At 41.4% G+C, this 14,501-nt stretch overlaps 1 protein-coding gene across 6 annotated transcripts in view; it reads right to left on the reverse strand.

Annotated features, from left to right (window-relative positions):
- The window catches only part of SLC9A9 (solute carrier family 9 member A9), a 711,221-nt gene that overhangs the window by 215,459 nt on the left and 481,261 nt on the right, over nucleotides 1–14,501 (reverse strand). The window lies entirely within an intron of this gene.

Genomic DNA, 14,501 nt, shown 5'->3' on the forward strand with positions numbered 1-14,501 from the left:
GCCATGCCCCCACTGTCAATCTCTTTCACTTCTTTCTGCATATATTCTACCCCATGAAATTTCCCCAGAATACTCCAGTCCACATTGTTCTCTCTTTCCTAGAAATCCTTAGAAATCCTCTCTCTTTCTTAGAAATAAAACATATTGTCATGCCACTTGTATTAGTAAATGATATTCTGAAATGAATCAGTGGTTTAATTTGTCATTTACTCTCAACTCTTAATCTTTTAAAGTCTGGAATTACATCTTGCTTATGCTCACAGTACTCAAAACATGAAACTCAGTATATACTTATACATTGAATAACTGTGTTTAGGGTGGTTAGGAAAGCCACTCTGGCTGGGTGATTTTTGAGCAGAGACTGTAATAGAATGAGGAGAAAAAAAAAATAGAATGAGGAGAGATCATGTGGGTATCTGGGAAAAAAAGCATTCCATGCTACTGGAACAATAGATGCAAAGTCCTTGAGGTAAGGTTATGTCTGGTATGCTCAAGTAGCAGCAAAGGGACTGGCATGGCTGGAATGGAATGAATGTGGCAGGGGGTAGGGAGTGGAAAGAGATAATGCCAAAGAGGTAACAGAGCCAGATCATTCTGGGCTCTTGAATAGCAAGGTTTTTGAAATTTTTATTTTCTTAGAATTTATTTTATTTATTTTGAGAGAGAGAGAGGGAGTGTGAGCAGGGGAGGGGCAGAGAGAGTAAGGGAGAGAGAGAGAATCCCAAGCAAGCTCTGTGCTGCCAGAACAGATACCAATTGCAGGGATGGATTCCACAAACTGCGAGATCATGACATGGGCTGAAGTCAAAAGTCTGACACTTAACTGACTGCGACACCCAGCACACTGACTGAATTTTTTTTTTTTTTTTTTTTTTGAGATGGAAAATTTCAGGAAGGTTTATGGCAGGGTAATGATATGATCTATTCTACTTCAAAGCATCACTCTGGCCCTGCTATCAAAAACTGATATTGGGGCACCTGGGTGGCTCAGTTGGTTGAGCGTTCAACTTCACCCCAGGTCATGTTCCTGCGCTTCGTGGGTTTAAGTCCCGTGTCGGGCTCTGTGCTGACAGCTTGGAGCCTGGAGCCTGATTCAGATTCTGTGTCTCCCTCTCTCTCTGCCCCTGCACTGCTTGCACTCTGTCTCTCTGTTTCCCCCAAATAAATAAACATTAAAAAAAACCCAAACTGATATCAAGACTGGAGGTAGGAGGTCAGTCAGGAGGCTGCTGTATTAGTCTGGGTAAGAAATGAAAGAGAATCAGACTAGAGTGGAAGCATGGCAGATGCCTGACTAATTCAAAGGTTGACAATATTTGCTGATGGGCTGGATGAAGGGTATGAGAAGAAGACAGAACTCCAAGAACTTAAGGCCTGAGCCACTAGAAGAATTGGGGAAAACTGTGGGAAATGCATGTTGGTTTAGGAGGGATATCCAGGATACTGATCTGGCTATTTGAAATCCAAGATGCCTGTTGGTCATCCAAATGAAGACACTGAGTGGGTAGTTGGATCTAAGAGTCTGGAGTTCAAAGGAGAGGTTAGTCTTTTTACTGGGGAGAGTGGGAAGATGGGAGGGAAGTTTGGAGATGGAAAAGTGTAGGAAGATACAGTTTATTTTAAACCAAGTCTGTTCTTGCCTCAAGGCCTTTGTACTTGCTGCTCCTCCTGCCTCCACCTCCTCCCAGACTGCCCCTTGGCTGTTCTTCCTCATCTCAGTCCTCAGAAAGGCTGCTCTGACCATGTCATCCAAGTATCCTCCACTTTCACCCAGGTCTTCTTTGCCTGTCTTTTATTGCACTTACCAACATCTGAAATAAATTATCATGCTTATTTTTCAATCTTTCAGATCTGTGTCCCTTCACAAGAAAGCAAGCATGGTGAAAGCATATCTATTGCTACTGGATGAATCCATGAATGAATGGAGGAGGGAAAGGTCATATTTGCATTTGGAACACACTGGAACCCAAAAAAAAATGAGCAGTAGATGGACACAGAAATTGACCCATCCCTTAAAAGAAAGATCTCTAAGATGAGTTATTTTGCTGATTTTCTTTCCATTTGGGATATAATCAATTGCGATCCTTTTTTCCCTTTCATTTAGAGTACTGTTAGGGGGTTGATTTCAAAGATTTTACACTTTCTTATCATTAATCTGATAAATCAAACCCTGCAGTGGACCTACAATTGAATTATGTATTGCTTTTACCCTTGTGGAAGTCCCATGACCTTGCAAAGGGTAAGTAACCACTTTCAGCAAAAATGTCAGTCTGGTTTCAAAATACATTTTCCAGGATAGTACAACCTTGCTACACAGTTCCATTTTCAGTTCAACATCATTTTATCACATGGAAGCGATACCAACAGATTGTTTCAGTGGAAAAGCCTTCCACTGAATTCAAAATAAATGGAGTTTTTTTTTTAAACTAAATCTGTATTAGACAAGCAGAACTTTCTTTCCTTCATCTCTCTTCCTGAACTTGAATCATTTAAACTTAAGGTCACTGAGAAGGAATGCAACATAACTTTGGTATATTTTTGCATAAAATGAAGTTTGTTTTTGGATGCCTTGAGCAGCCAGGAAGGGTACTGTAAATAGGATTAGCTCTGTCACAGCTCTGAGTCAACATGCATAGATGCCTCTGGCTTTGGAAGTTTATTTTTATGTAAGTAAGGTGGATGTGGTAGTAAACTGTGGAATAATCCTTGCCACTAGCTGAAATCTTCAACAGAGTTTCAAAAGAAAGGCTAACAGATCAGAAGAAAGCCAATATTTGGTAAGTAGTACCCAACTTATGGCCAGGTTGCATTTCAAAAGTCAACTTATAAGTTTTCTGTTCAAACAAGTGGTTCTCAACTTCGGTGATTTTTGTCCCCTCAGGGAATATTTGGCAATGTCTGGAGACATTCGTGATTGTCTACAACTAGGGGGCAGAGGACACTACTGTTAATCTTGTAGGTAGAGACCAGGGGTACTGCTTAACATCCTATAATGTACAAGACAGCCCCCACAGAAAAGAATGATCTGGCCCCAAATGTCAATGGTTTGCTGGGGTTGAGAAATCCTAGTGTAGACACTGGATTGCTTTTTCCCATAGGAGCAATGTTATAAATGGTGATAATGTTCCTACTGTGGAGGGCTATTTTGGCAAAGATGGCTATTTAACCTATTCTTATCCTTCATGGTATGCTGCTGTAACTGCATAAACCACATTTCCTAGCATCTCTTGCAGCTAGGTATAGACAGATGGGAGGTTCTTACAGTGAAACAAGAGCAAAAGTGACAGATGTCACTACCGGGCCAAGGCTTCTATGAAGTGGATGTTCCTACTCCAGTCTCTCTTTTCTCTTCCATTGGCCAGTTATAAATCACAGGGAGTCCCTGTAGCAGTGATTCCCACACTTTAGCTACATCAGAATCACCTGGAAGACTTGTTCAACCTCAGATTGCTGACATTCAGCCCCAGAGTATCTAATTCTGTGGGTCTATGGTGGGGCCCAAGAATGTATATTTCAAATAAGTTCCCAGGTGGTGTTGATACTGCTGGTCCAGGGACCACGCTTTTAGAATTCTTGACTTAGGTAATTATGATGCTACAATATGGAAAGAGCCTGGTGATGTTTGAGTCACCATCTAGAGGAGAGGCATCATTTTCCCTGCTTCCATGTCAATATCAACCCTGGCCTGTAACACGAACCAGAGAGGATTTACGACTATGGTTCAACAAGTGAATTTTGAGAGTCTCTGAATTCCAGCAGCTTAGCTTATCCTAAAGTTCTCTACCTTAACTCTCTCTTTCTCCTACATGTCCCTGTAGCATCACAGAATACTTTTTCAACAGGTGAGAAAATAGGGGCTAGGAGTGGCCAAGGTTACATAATAAATGTTTGGCTGGTTATCAATCTGTTTCATCCCCCCTTTTGAATATTTAACTCACAACAAAGATAAAAGAATCATGGTTATCTTAAATTTGAGTTTTAAGGAAAAATGCAAAAAAGAAAATTTTCTTCCCCTCTCCTAAGCAGATCAATCTGAGGCAACATTTTAAAATAGCTATTTTCCCTTTTGCTCCTCCTCCCCTACTGTTTCTGCACGACTTCTTACTCTCTTTCTTTCTCTTTCTCCTATTCTCAGCATCAGTCTCCCCTAATCCAGAATGACCCATTTTAGACTCTCCTGTCAAAACCCCCATTTCCTTTTGCAGCCAAAATTAGCTTCCTGCCAGGAAAAAAAAAAAAACAAAAACAATTGAAAACAATAAGAAGGAAGAAATCTGTTGAGGAAGGATAGCACACAATCCTCCTGAATGGCATGCATTTAAAAATACTTGTTAACATGCATACTTTCACGTTTACTTGTGGAATTTAAAAAACAGCTTCAGGAAAGTCCAGTGACACTTTTCAGACACTAAGGGAAGTGGGTGGTGAGTGGGATGAGGATCCTATAAAGGGAGGGCAAGGCTGTCATTCACAGGCAGGGCACCTGCCTTGGTGTCTGTTTCTTTCCTCATGTGGAACCATGGGTTTCTAAAGTAGTTCCTGGTGCTTTAGGAAGAAAGATTTCTAGGCAAAAGCAGAGGAAGACTGGGCAGTGGGCCTGAGACCCAGCCCTAGTCACAGAGGTTTGGTCTATCTGTGAAAGACTTGGTTGCCCAAATAGCATTTGAATCCTTCTAATATATCAGAGCTAACGCTAAAAATTCCTAAATTACTTAATGGCTCTACGGACATTTAGCACCGGTATTATTGAAAGTAACTGTTTCTTTCTCATTTGTGCATATAACTTGAGTCAATCTTAAGTGACTTCTTTCAAACTCTATCCATAGAACCTGAGGGCAGAATTAGAGGGATTGGTGCTTGCCACAGACAGACATACTTTTTGAACTCAGTTCATGTGTGTTGATAGTTTTCTAAGGTTATGGCTACATTATAACCAAACAAGCAAGCAGTTAGTAAGCAAATTCAGGCAGAAAATGGGGGGAAATAAAGTAGATTATTTGTTTGCCTCAATGGACAGGTTAATTTGGTTAAAATTATCAGATATTGGTGATATTTCTGAATTCTGGACATCCTGAAAAACTGAAACGTACACAGAAATTTCCTGAATTAAATGACAAAATTATTTCTTTTTCTGTATCCTAGAATCTTATCCTTGAAACAGGGAGAGGTGACAGGCACTCTGGATTGTCTCCTTTCATCACTCAGTGGTTTCAGGGGCTGGCATGCTCCTGTTGGCTGCACTCTCTCACTAGATAGGATGACTGGGTTGCCTACAAGATCTTGCCTCTTTCGCACACTCAATAAATGTCTAAGTAGACTGTGACATTATGCATGGGTCAGTTTGTCCCAGGGTGGGCTACACCACATTTTTCTCATAAAAACTGGTACATGGAGTTATAGCATTTTGACTTATGTATTTAGTACCAGGAGTGAGTCACTGCTAGAAAGAAAGGCAGAATGTCAACAACTGTCCATAAATGAAGGGAAGGAAGGAAAGAGGAGTCCTTGTCTTCCATGAGTGTGTCACTAACACTTCACACTGGCCTGAGATGGTATCTCTGGCAGCAATATGATAGCCAAGCCTATTTTCTGGAATGAAAACCTCAGTCTCTGATAGGAGGTTTTCCAGAGAGTGGTTGTGAGTTTATATGAATCATGTCTCTGTAAAGCACTAATGGCTGTCTCATCTGTGGTAGTTAAAGAAAGTGATAGAAACTCCCACCCGCTGAGTATTTCCTAGGTGGCAGTTCCATGCCAGGCATTTTAAATATATTTTCTAGTTCTATTTTCAACATTGAACATCTAAGGTAAGTATTATTATCCTATTTTACAGCCAAGGGAGTCAAAATTTGGAGAGGGTTAATCATATAGCTCTGTGTGGCTGAGCCTGCTTGAAAGCCTGAGCTCAGTGCACTTCACCAAAACAGTAGTTTATATTCAGAAAATATTGTGGTGTGCCAAATGGCAGAATCTAATTTGTTGCTTAAAAATTCAAGAGCTGTTAATTTTTATTATAAACTTATTTTGGAGCTAAGTGAAGAATGATAACGTTTTGACCTAATAATAGGAGAAAACAACTCTATGGGGCTGGCCACAGGTCTAAACTAGTTCTCAGATGTTCTGAATTTATCATAACCAAAATAAACGTTTCTCAGCCTTTGAAGCTATGAGGATTTAATGATATCTGAAATTCATATGGGCCTACTATATCTGTCTACTCTGTCACAGCAATGGTCCTCATGGTTATTTCTTATTCAAGGTGACTTTTTCTGTGACTGCTTGATACACCAGTTAAAAGACTTTTCGTGTCTCATTTCCTGCATAAGCTGGTTAATTCTGTCCCATTTGAAGACCTCAGAAGACCTATGTCAGTTGTCTACTTTGCTCACTAATGCCTACCCCAGGCCACAGTGAGAGATGAGGGCTCAGTGGAAGTTCATCTCCTCTAACGAAGAAAAAGTTCTGAGCCTATGCTGCAGATAGTTAGTTCCCATACACTGGTAAGGGAGAAATAGTGGCCTAATTAATTGCACAAGAAATGGCCAGGGAAGGAAGGATATATAGCATGGGACAGTGAGAGAACACTGGACTCTGAGTGAGGGGACTGCAAAGAGGTAGGCCTGGCAAGGAATGCTTGACCACATCCAGTCTGTGTCTCTGGAATTAGGAAGAAGGGAAGAGGCAAGGTAAGAAAGAGCCTGTTGCTTAGATGGCTCAGACTCTCAAATAATCCTTGTATATACATTTAAAGACATCTTTTCCCAAGCTGAAGTTAGAGTCAGCCTGATCTTGATTCAAATCACCTGGCTCATGTAAGTCTCAGGGTTTTTAATGAGATCTTAGTTTTTTTATTTTGTTTTATTTTTCATTTAAAACAATTCTCTTTAAAAAATGTTTATTTTTGAGAGAGAGATAGAGCATGAGCAGGGGAAGGGCACAGAGAGAGGGAGACACAGAATCAGAAGCGGGCTCCAGGCTCTGAGCTGTCGGCACAGAGCCTGATGTGGGGCTTGAACTCATGAACTGCAAGATCATGACGTGAGCCAAAGTCGGACTCTCAACTAGCTGAGCCACCCAGGTGCCCTGAAAGATCTTAGTTTTTTAATGGAAAAACAAACACATCCCTCCAACATAAAGCAGGCAAAGATTTGAAAAATACTCTCAGATCCAAATGGTACTTTTGTGAAATATTAACAATGTTTACTGTTATCAACACTCAGTGAAGGGTGAAAATATTTTCTTTCATTTAAAAAACGAAACGTTTTAGTTGTTGATCTCTTTCCTTAAAATTATCGTTGCTTGGCTCCTACCTGTGGAACCAGGTAAGCTTGGTCTGAGAGGTTCCTATGGACCAATTCTGGAATTAGGAGTTCCTAAGGCTGACAGAACAGGAATGGATAGTCCTTAAGTGGTCATTTTAGTGTAATGTACAATTTTAGTTGGGTAGAACATGTTGTAGGTTGTTCATTTATTTGCTTATTTATCTACCAATTATTTGTGGAGGGGTACTCCGTTTCATCTAATGTGCTGAGTGCTGATGTGGGTTTACAAACCTTCTAGCATAGAAGGGATTGCAAACAGGCAAGCAAAAATTCATGGTAGAATGTGAAGGGTACCAGGAGAGGAAAAGTATTGGATGCTCTGGAAACAGATGAGAGGGACCAACCCAGATGGAGTTATCGAGGCTTCCTATAGCAAGTGACGTCTAAGTCAAAATCTGAAGAAAAAAAGAAATTAGTTGAATAAAAGAGTGAAGGTGCGTGGGTATGGCAAGGGTTTTGAGCAGAGGGAAAGCCTGAGTGAGTAGGGGGAAAGACTTCATCAAGCTCAAGGAAGTGGAAGAAACTCAGTAACTGGGTAAACATTGTTAATGCTGATCAGACGGCAAAAGGAAGAACAAGAAGACTGGTATCTAGGAGGGTCTAAGGCAAAACATAATAAGGTAGAAGGAATAGATCAAAGAAAGAGGTTCAGAACAGAAAACCATGAATTGTGATTATGTTCTGGGATGTGCTACTCAAACTTTCACATGCACATGACCTACCTGGAGATCTTATTAGAAGGCAGGTTTGGCCTCAGTATTTCTAAGGAACTCTCTAGTGATGTTAACGCTGGTCTGAGGAGTGCACTTTTGGTTATCAAGGATCAAGAACATGGGAGTGTCCCTTTACATGGTGGCTGTTAATTGTCGTGAGGCAGTCCTGGTAGCTTAATGGAGTTCCATTAGCTCGGGTAGTAACAGACACAGATTCTTATTCCTAAGCATTGCTGAGACAATGACTTTTGCTCTTTACTTTCATGAATTCCTCTTGTTTTCTTCCTGGCTGCGGTTGATATGTCAGCTGGGTAAGGCCACTTCTGAGTCAGTCTCAAATTGTCTCTGACCATGGCATGACTGACTAATGGCTCACCAAAATGACATGGGGAAAGGTGGTCTTCTCCACCTTGACAGTGGTTCTTAAGTTGTCCTTCTGTAGAATACTGCTGTTCTGTGAGCTGCTGGCCATAGTGTTCTGTAACACTTGAATAACAGTGGCGGTCTTTTTACCATTGAGGGGAAAAGATGAATGCTAATGGAAAAATTTTCTTAATTTAAGTTTTTCTTCCATGACTTTCTCTTAATCCTTTGATGCTGGCAGCCATTCGGAGGCTAATAAAGAGTGCTGGTGGACAACCAAATGAGCAACAACAACATTAAGCAGCAGAGCCTAGGGACGCTAGTGCTGCTCTCTTCATGGCAGTATGAGCTTATGGATGAGGTTTTGTATTATATCAGTACACTCTGGCCACACTGTCCTGGTTAAAACTCTTCCTAGTTTATGCAGTAACGCACATCAGGGTTCCAATGTCTCTCCCAAGAGGAGCAGAAATGGACAAACTGGAGAAGCATGTTCTCTGACATGTTGTCAGGCTCCTTCGCCCTGCTCAGGCACTTCCAGGCCTCCCTCCCGTTCAGATGAGCACAGCGGCTCTGCACAGACGCTCTGCAGCCCAGCAGGCCACAGTCTCCAAGTCAGTGGTTTCAGGAGGGCTGCCAGGGCTCACTTGGGCTTGGCATTTTCCCTCCTTCCAGCAACTCCCGGCTCTTATTTAGTTTTAAATTAAATAAAAATTGTAGCACATGGATTTGAATTAAAACAAGAGGCCTGATCTTTGTAATACGCACCACATCAATAGGAAAGCTAATTTGTGCGAAGCACATCTCCTCCTTTAATTTAAACCACAGAACTCTGCCTCTTTGGTTTCAAGGGAACTGAGAGCTGGGGCGGGGCAGCTCACTCCTGGCATTAACTAGGGCTGTGCTCCAGGGCACCAGGAACAGTTTCAGGAGAGCTTAGTGTTCCTCTTAAGCCCTTTGTGCTGGGTGTCACACGATACACCAAAGCAGTTCCGAACTCCTGGCCTTGAATTTAAAGAAGGCCTTAAAAATGTCTCAGGGTAAACTTCCTCCAATTGACTCTAAACTGCAACCTAGCTACCAGAAAGAGAATTTGCATCACTGAAAGCTTTCCAAGGCAGAGAGACCACTACTGAACTTGAGGCTATTCCTCATTTTCAGGTTCCAAGTCTTTGTGTGTGTAGATTACTAGTCTGTGCCAGGTGAGGAATTCAATCTGGGTTCTGACAGTTGCTTCACTCAGTTTCACTGGCTTTAGTGGCAAAAGGTGGAGGCTGGGGTGGAGACGGCAGTAGCACTGTCACCCATGAACAATGTGAGCTTTACTCAAAAACACTGCAATCTACTCGGCACCAAGCCCTTGTTTCAATGCTCACCGCAGGCCCCACTCACTGCCAGGAGATGGGTGATAAATAGCGGGATCCCTTTGTAAACTTTCACCTCCAGGGGAAATTTATATATCTGGGGCACCCTCTTTAAGAAAAATAATACAAAAAAAATCTTTTACCAACTTTATATACCATCAGACATACTTCTAGGGCCCCTCCAGGATCTTGGAAGGGACCCCTGTGAATGAGGAAGCCTGAGGCATAAGCTTCTTTGGCTTTACAAGTGAATCCACTTCTGTTAGGCAGGCATTGCCAGCTATCCTCCTGCCCAGTGCCAAAAGGGTATGCAGAGGGTGAGGGTAAAGATGATAGAAGAGGATTTATTAGATGATAGGTGTAATCAATTAAGACAAAGTTCTTGTTCTGATCTGACTGGGTTTTGAATATATTTTAAGTTTACTTATTTATTTGGAGACAGAGAGCATGAGCAGGGGTAGGGGCAGAGAGAGAGAGAGTAAGAGAGAGAGAATCCTAAGCAGGCTCTGCGCCGTCAGCACAGAGCTCGATATGGGACTTGAACTCACAACCTGCGAGATCATGACCTGAGGCAAAATCAAGAGTCGGATACTTAATTGACTGAGCCACCCAGGTGCCCCTTGACTGAGTTTTGAACCACCTGAGGTGCACTGTCTTAGTGAACCAAATTTAGTCCACACAAAGCCAAGCTCTCTCTAGGCTGCAAGTCTCTTAAGGGCAGGGTCCATATCTCTGTGTTTGTTCCTAAATACCTACCCAAGAGTGTGTCATTGAATGTCTGCTGAATGAATAGTTGGAGACTGTGAATGAGTAAATGTGTAAATAAGTCCACACCCCATTTTAGATAAAGGGTCATTGTTTACAATCTCTACAGGACTCTGAAAAGTGTTTTGAACTATGTAAAGAAAGGCTCCAAATAAATGTATTTTTGGAGTATGGACAACTGGATTCTGCCAGAGGGCTACTAAAGCCATACTTCTTATTGGGTAACTCAAACTACTCTAGGCATAGTTAAGAACATTAGGCTATATTATAAAGCAAATATTTTTACATTTTTTTATTATTTTATTTATTTTTTGAGAGAGAGAGAGAGCAGGGGAGGGGCAAGAGAGAGAGGGAGCAAGAGATTCCCAAGCAGGCTCCACAATCAGTGTACAGAGCCTGATGTGGGGCTCAGTCTCACAAACCTTGAGATCATGATCTGAGCTGAAATCAAGAGTCAGATGTTTAACTGACTGAGCCATCCAGGCTCCCCTAAAGCAAATATTCTTTAAAGGGACTGGCTTTCTCTTCTGGTTTCTGGGTGTTGTTGTCATACGCCCCCAAAATGCTAGACAGTGTGCTACGTGATCTGCTTCTTTACCTCCTCCTCTGGCTTATGTTACCTTAAGTTGACCTCTTAAATTATTTATTTCCTGGCAAATACATTTAAAATGTTAGATCCTGAGTGAAGGTAGAACATGTCAAAATTCACACAGAAAATCAAAGCTGAGTCTGGAACACTCTTTTCTGAAGACAAATACTGCCCTGCACATGGTGAACTCACCTGATGCTTCCTACACTCCAACGGGGGTCAGTAGGCACAGTGTACAACTTGAACTGATGGTTGGGAAGGGTGTCACCCAAATGTTTGATTTGTTGTAAAATGGTCAATGACTGGGTTTGCTTGAGAGACATGTTAGACATGTTGGGATTGGCCTATGTTAGGAAGGGCCTGGTTTTAATTCTCTTGAACTTGAGGGTAAATCTGAAGTAGTGTCATGCGGGTGAGAAGGCTCTAAATTTGAAGTCAAGAGGCTTGGGTTCAAGTCTCATTTTCATCTCTAATTGGTTGTGAGATTGTGGGCAAGATAACCAATCTCTCTATGTCTCACTCACTCTGTCTCTCTGTCTTTTTAATCTGCAAGAGACTAATAATGCCTAGCCTACCTTGGTCTATATCTGAGTCTCAACTCATTGCTCCTAAAAGGTCTTAGAAAGGTTAGAGTGACTTTTTAAAAAATGTTTGTATTTATTTTTGAGAGAGAAAGAGAGTGAGAGAAGAGAGAGAAAGACAGCACATGAGTGGGGGAGGGGTGGAGAAAGATGGAGGCAGAGGATCCGAAGTGAGTTATGCACTGACAGCAGAGAGCCCAATGTGAGGCTCGAACTCACAAACTTGTGAGGTCATGACCTGAACCAAAGTCAGACCGACTAAGCCATCCAGGCACCCTTACAGTGACTTTTGAGTTGAGTATCTATGATTCCATTATGTAACCATATAACATTGCAATTTCTTCATTTTAAAGCTAGGAAGATAGCTTTTTAGTGGAAAATCCAATGTTTTTCCCATCATATTGGGAATATCATCAATATTATTAACTTGTAATTAAAATGGCATTAAAAATAGAATAAGTAACCCAATCTCATTGTTGTTCAGATTCACTTCAATGTGAACAGCATACAAAACAAAAATGTAGTCAAATTTATAAAAAGAAGCCCACTTTGACTTTGAGGTCAAGCTGCTGAACTGATAACAGTGAGTGACAGATGCCCAGCAGATGACACAGATGCTCAGTGTGGAAGACAATGGGTGTCAGTCTCTGGATTATAATCATGTACAGTAGGTGTCCTAAAAATTTGGCATGATAGTCTTTTTGGTAATTGGAACTAGCTGATTGGCATTCTCCTGAATTAAACTAATAATATCAACTCCCTTTATGTCATGGGGGTTATTGTTGTCCCCCTAGAGGGTGAAGATGCTTTAGAACAAGGCCAGATAGTAAATATTTTATGTTTTGTGGGCCATGCGGTTTCTGTGGCAACAAGTCAACTCTGCCTTTATAATGCAAAAACAGACAAGACAGTTTATAAACAAAAAAGTGTAGCTGTGTTTCAACTTTATTTACAAAATTGGTGTGGGCTAGCTTTGGTTCAAAGGTCAAAGTTTGCTGACTCCTGGCCTTAGAATATCATAAAGATACCATCAAATTCTGGGCCTCCTAGGAGGGCCTGGGTGGCTCAGTCGGTTAAGTGTCCGACTTTGGCTTAGGTCATGATCTCAAGGTCCACGGGTTCAAGCCCTGCATCAGGCTCTGTGCTGACAGAACAGAGCTTGGATTTTGCTTTGGATTCTGTGTCTCCCTCTCTCTCTGCCCCTCCCCTGCTCATGCTCTTTCAGGGTATCTATCTCTCTCTCAAAAATAAGCATTAAAAAAATTAAAACAAAAGAGTTTTAAAAAAAATTCTGGGCCTGCCCACATCCCTGGGTCATACATACTGCTGGCCTCAGTTTTTAGCACAGCTTTACTCCTAAAGCTAAGCAAACACAGAAGGTGCCAAACCCTGGAGGAACCATCAAGCCAGGTGGCCATTTGGGCAGGCGCTTCACACCCTGACATGGCTATCCCAAACCTCACACCTTTCTCAGAAGTGATCTTTGTAAAATAAAACATTGTTTAAAATATAATACTTGAGTTTTAAAAATAAGCCAAAGTAGTTATTCTCTGGAGTAAAACTACGGATGTTTTGATGGGGAGGAAGGAAAAGTGCTTTCCAGCTCCAGAATTGGGTTGCAAAAGTGCAGCTCAGTGCTGACTTCCTATTTACAAATGATCAAACTTGCCTTTGTTTACCCATAATAGAAGTCAACTCATTTCCAAAGTTCATTGCTGTTCTAAGTCAAAGATCACCTGTCAGTTGAACTTATTCTTTTTATGACTCTTTCACTTCGGCATATCTGGAAATGGAGGGAAGCATGGTCAGAGGCCCACACAAGGGCAATTTTAAACTCTGGGTCTTCAGTTTTTTTCCATACTTGATTAAATAACTCCTTCTCAACCTGGGAACTACCCACCCCTTACTGTGTGGAACAGGCTACAAGGGAACTGAAGGTGAAACAAGCCTTTTATTCCTAGTACTACTTCTGAAAATGTGGATTTTGAGACACTTGGGTGGGTTCAAAGCGGAGTCTCACAGACCTGGATTTAGGAATGCTTTGTTCCTTGGCCAAGTTACACAACCTGTGTGAGGTTCTGAACTTCAGTTTCTCCATCTACAAAGTGGTTTAATATATACTTCATAGAACTGATCTACAGTGAGCGGCAGATAGTAGATATTCAATAAATGATAGTTTCCCTCAGTTTTTCCATATCCCCTTGTATGCCCCAAATTCTATTTGCTTGCTCTATTCTGAGAGTGTTTATTATACTCTCACATATATTCCCACGAACTGCCTCTGAGGGTAATGTAAGTGTATTCACACATAGAAGGCATGTAAGGAAAAAGCTTTCTGAATAAGGAAAGACTGCTGGTAGGAAAATTGATTGAACAGAAAGAAATCACCATTCCCAGAGTAGTTCAGGGTCAGAAAATTCATTTGGTTTATTTTCTTTTGGAATAAGGTAACTTCAGGTATGGTTTAAATAAGTAGAACGTAGCTTTTTGAGAGCAGAGAGCTTGTCAGTTAATACACCCGTGTTTAGAACTGCTCTGGGCAATAGGTAAGTGCACAATTAATACCTGTTTTCTCAACTAATAACTGAACATACTTAGATATGCGTTACTTGTGTATTAACTATGGGAAGTTCCTGGAGTTTTGCATAGGGAAGGAACAGGGATTTTAAGGAGAAGTCTTTTTTTTTTTAATGTTTATTTATTTTTGAGAGAGAGAGAGAGAGAGAGCAAGAGAGCAGGGGAGGGAAAGAGACACAGGGAGACACAGAACCCAAAGCAGGTGCCAGGCTCTGAGCTGTCAGCAC

The sequence above is a fragment of the Herpailurus yagouaroundi genome, unplaced genomic scaffold, assembly GCF_014898765.1.
Source record: "Herpailurus yagouaroundi ecotype Mexico unplaced genomic scaffold, PumYag 159, whole genome shotgun sequence".
NCBI classification, from domain to species: domain Eukaryota; kingdom Metazoa; phylum Chordata; class Mammalia; order Carnivora; family Felidae; genus Herpailurus; species Herpailurus yagouaroundi.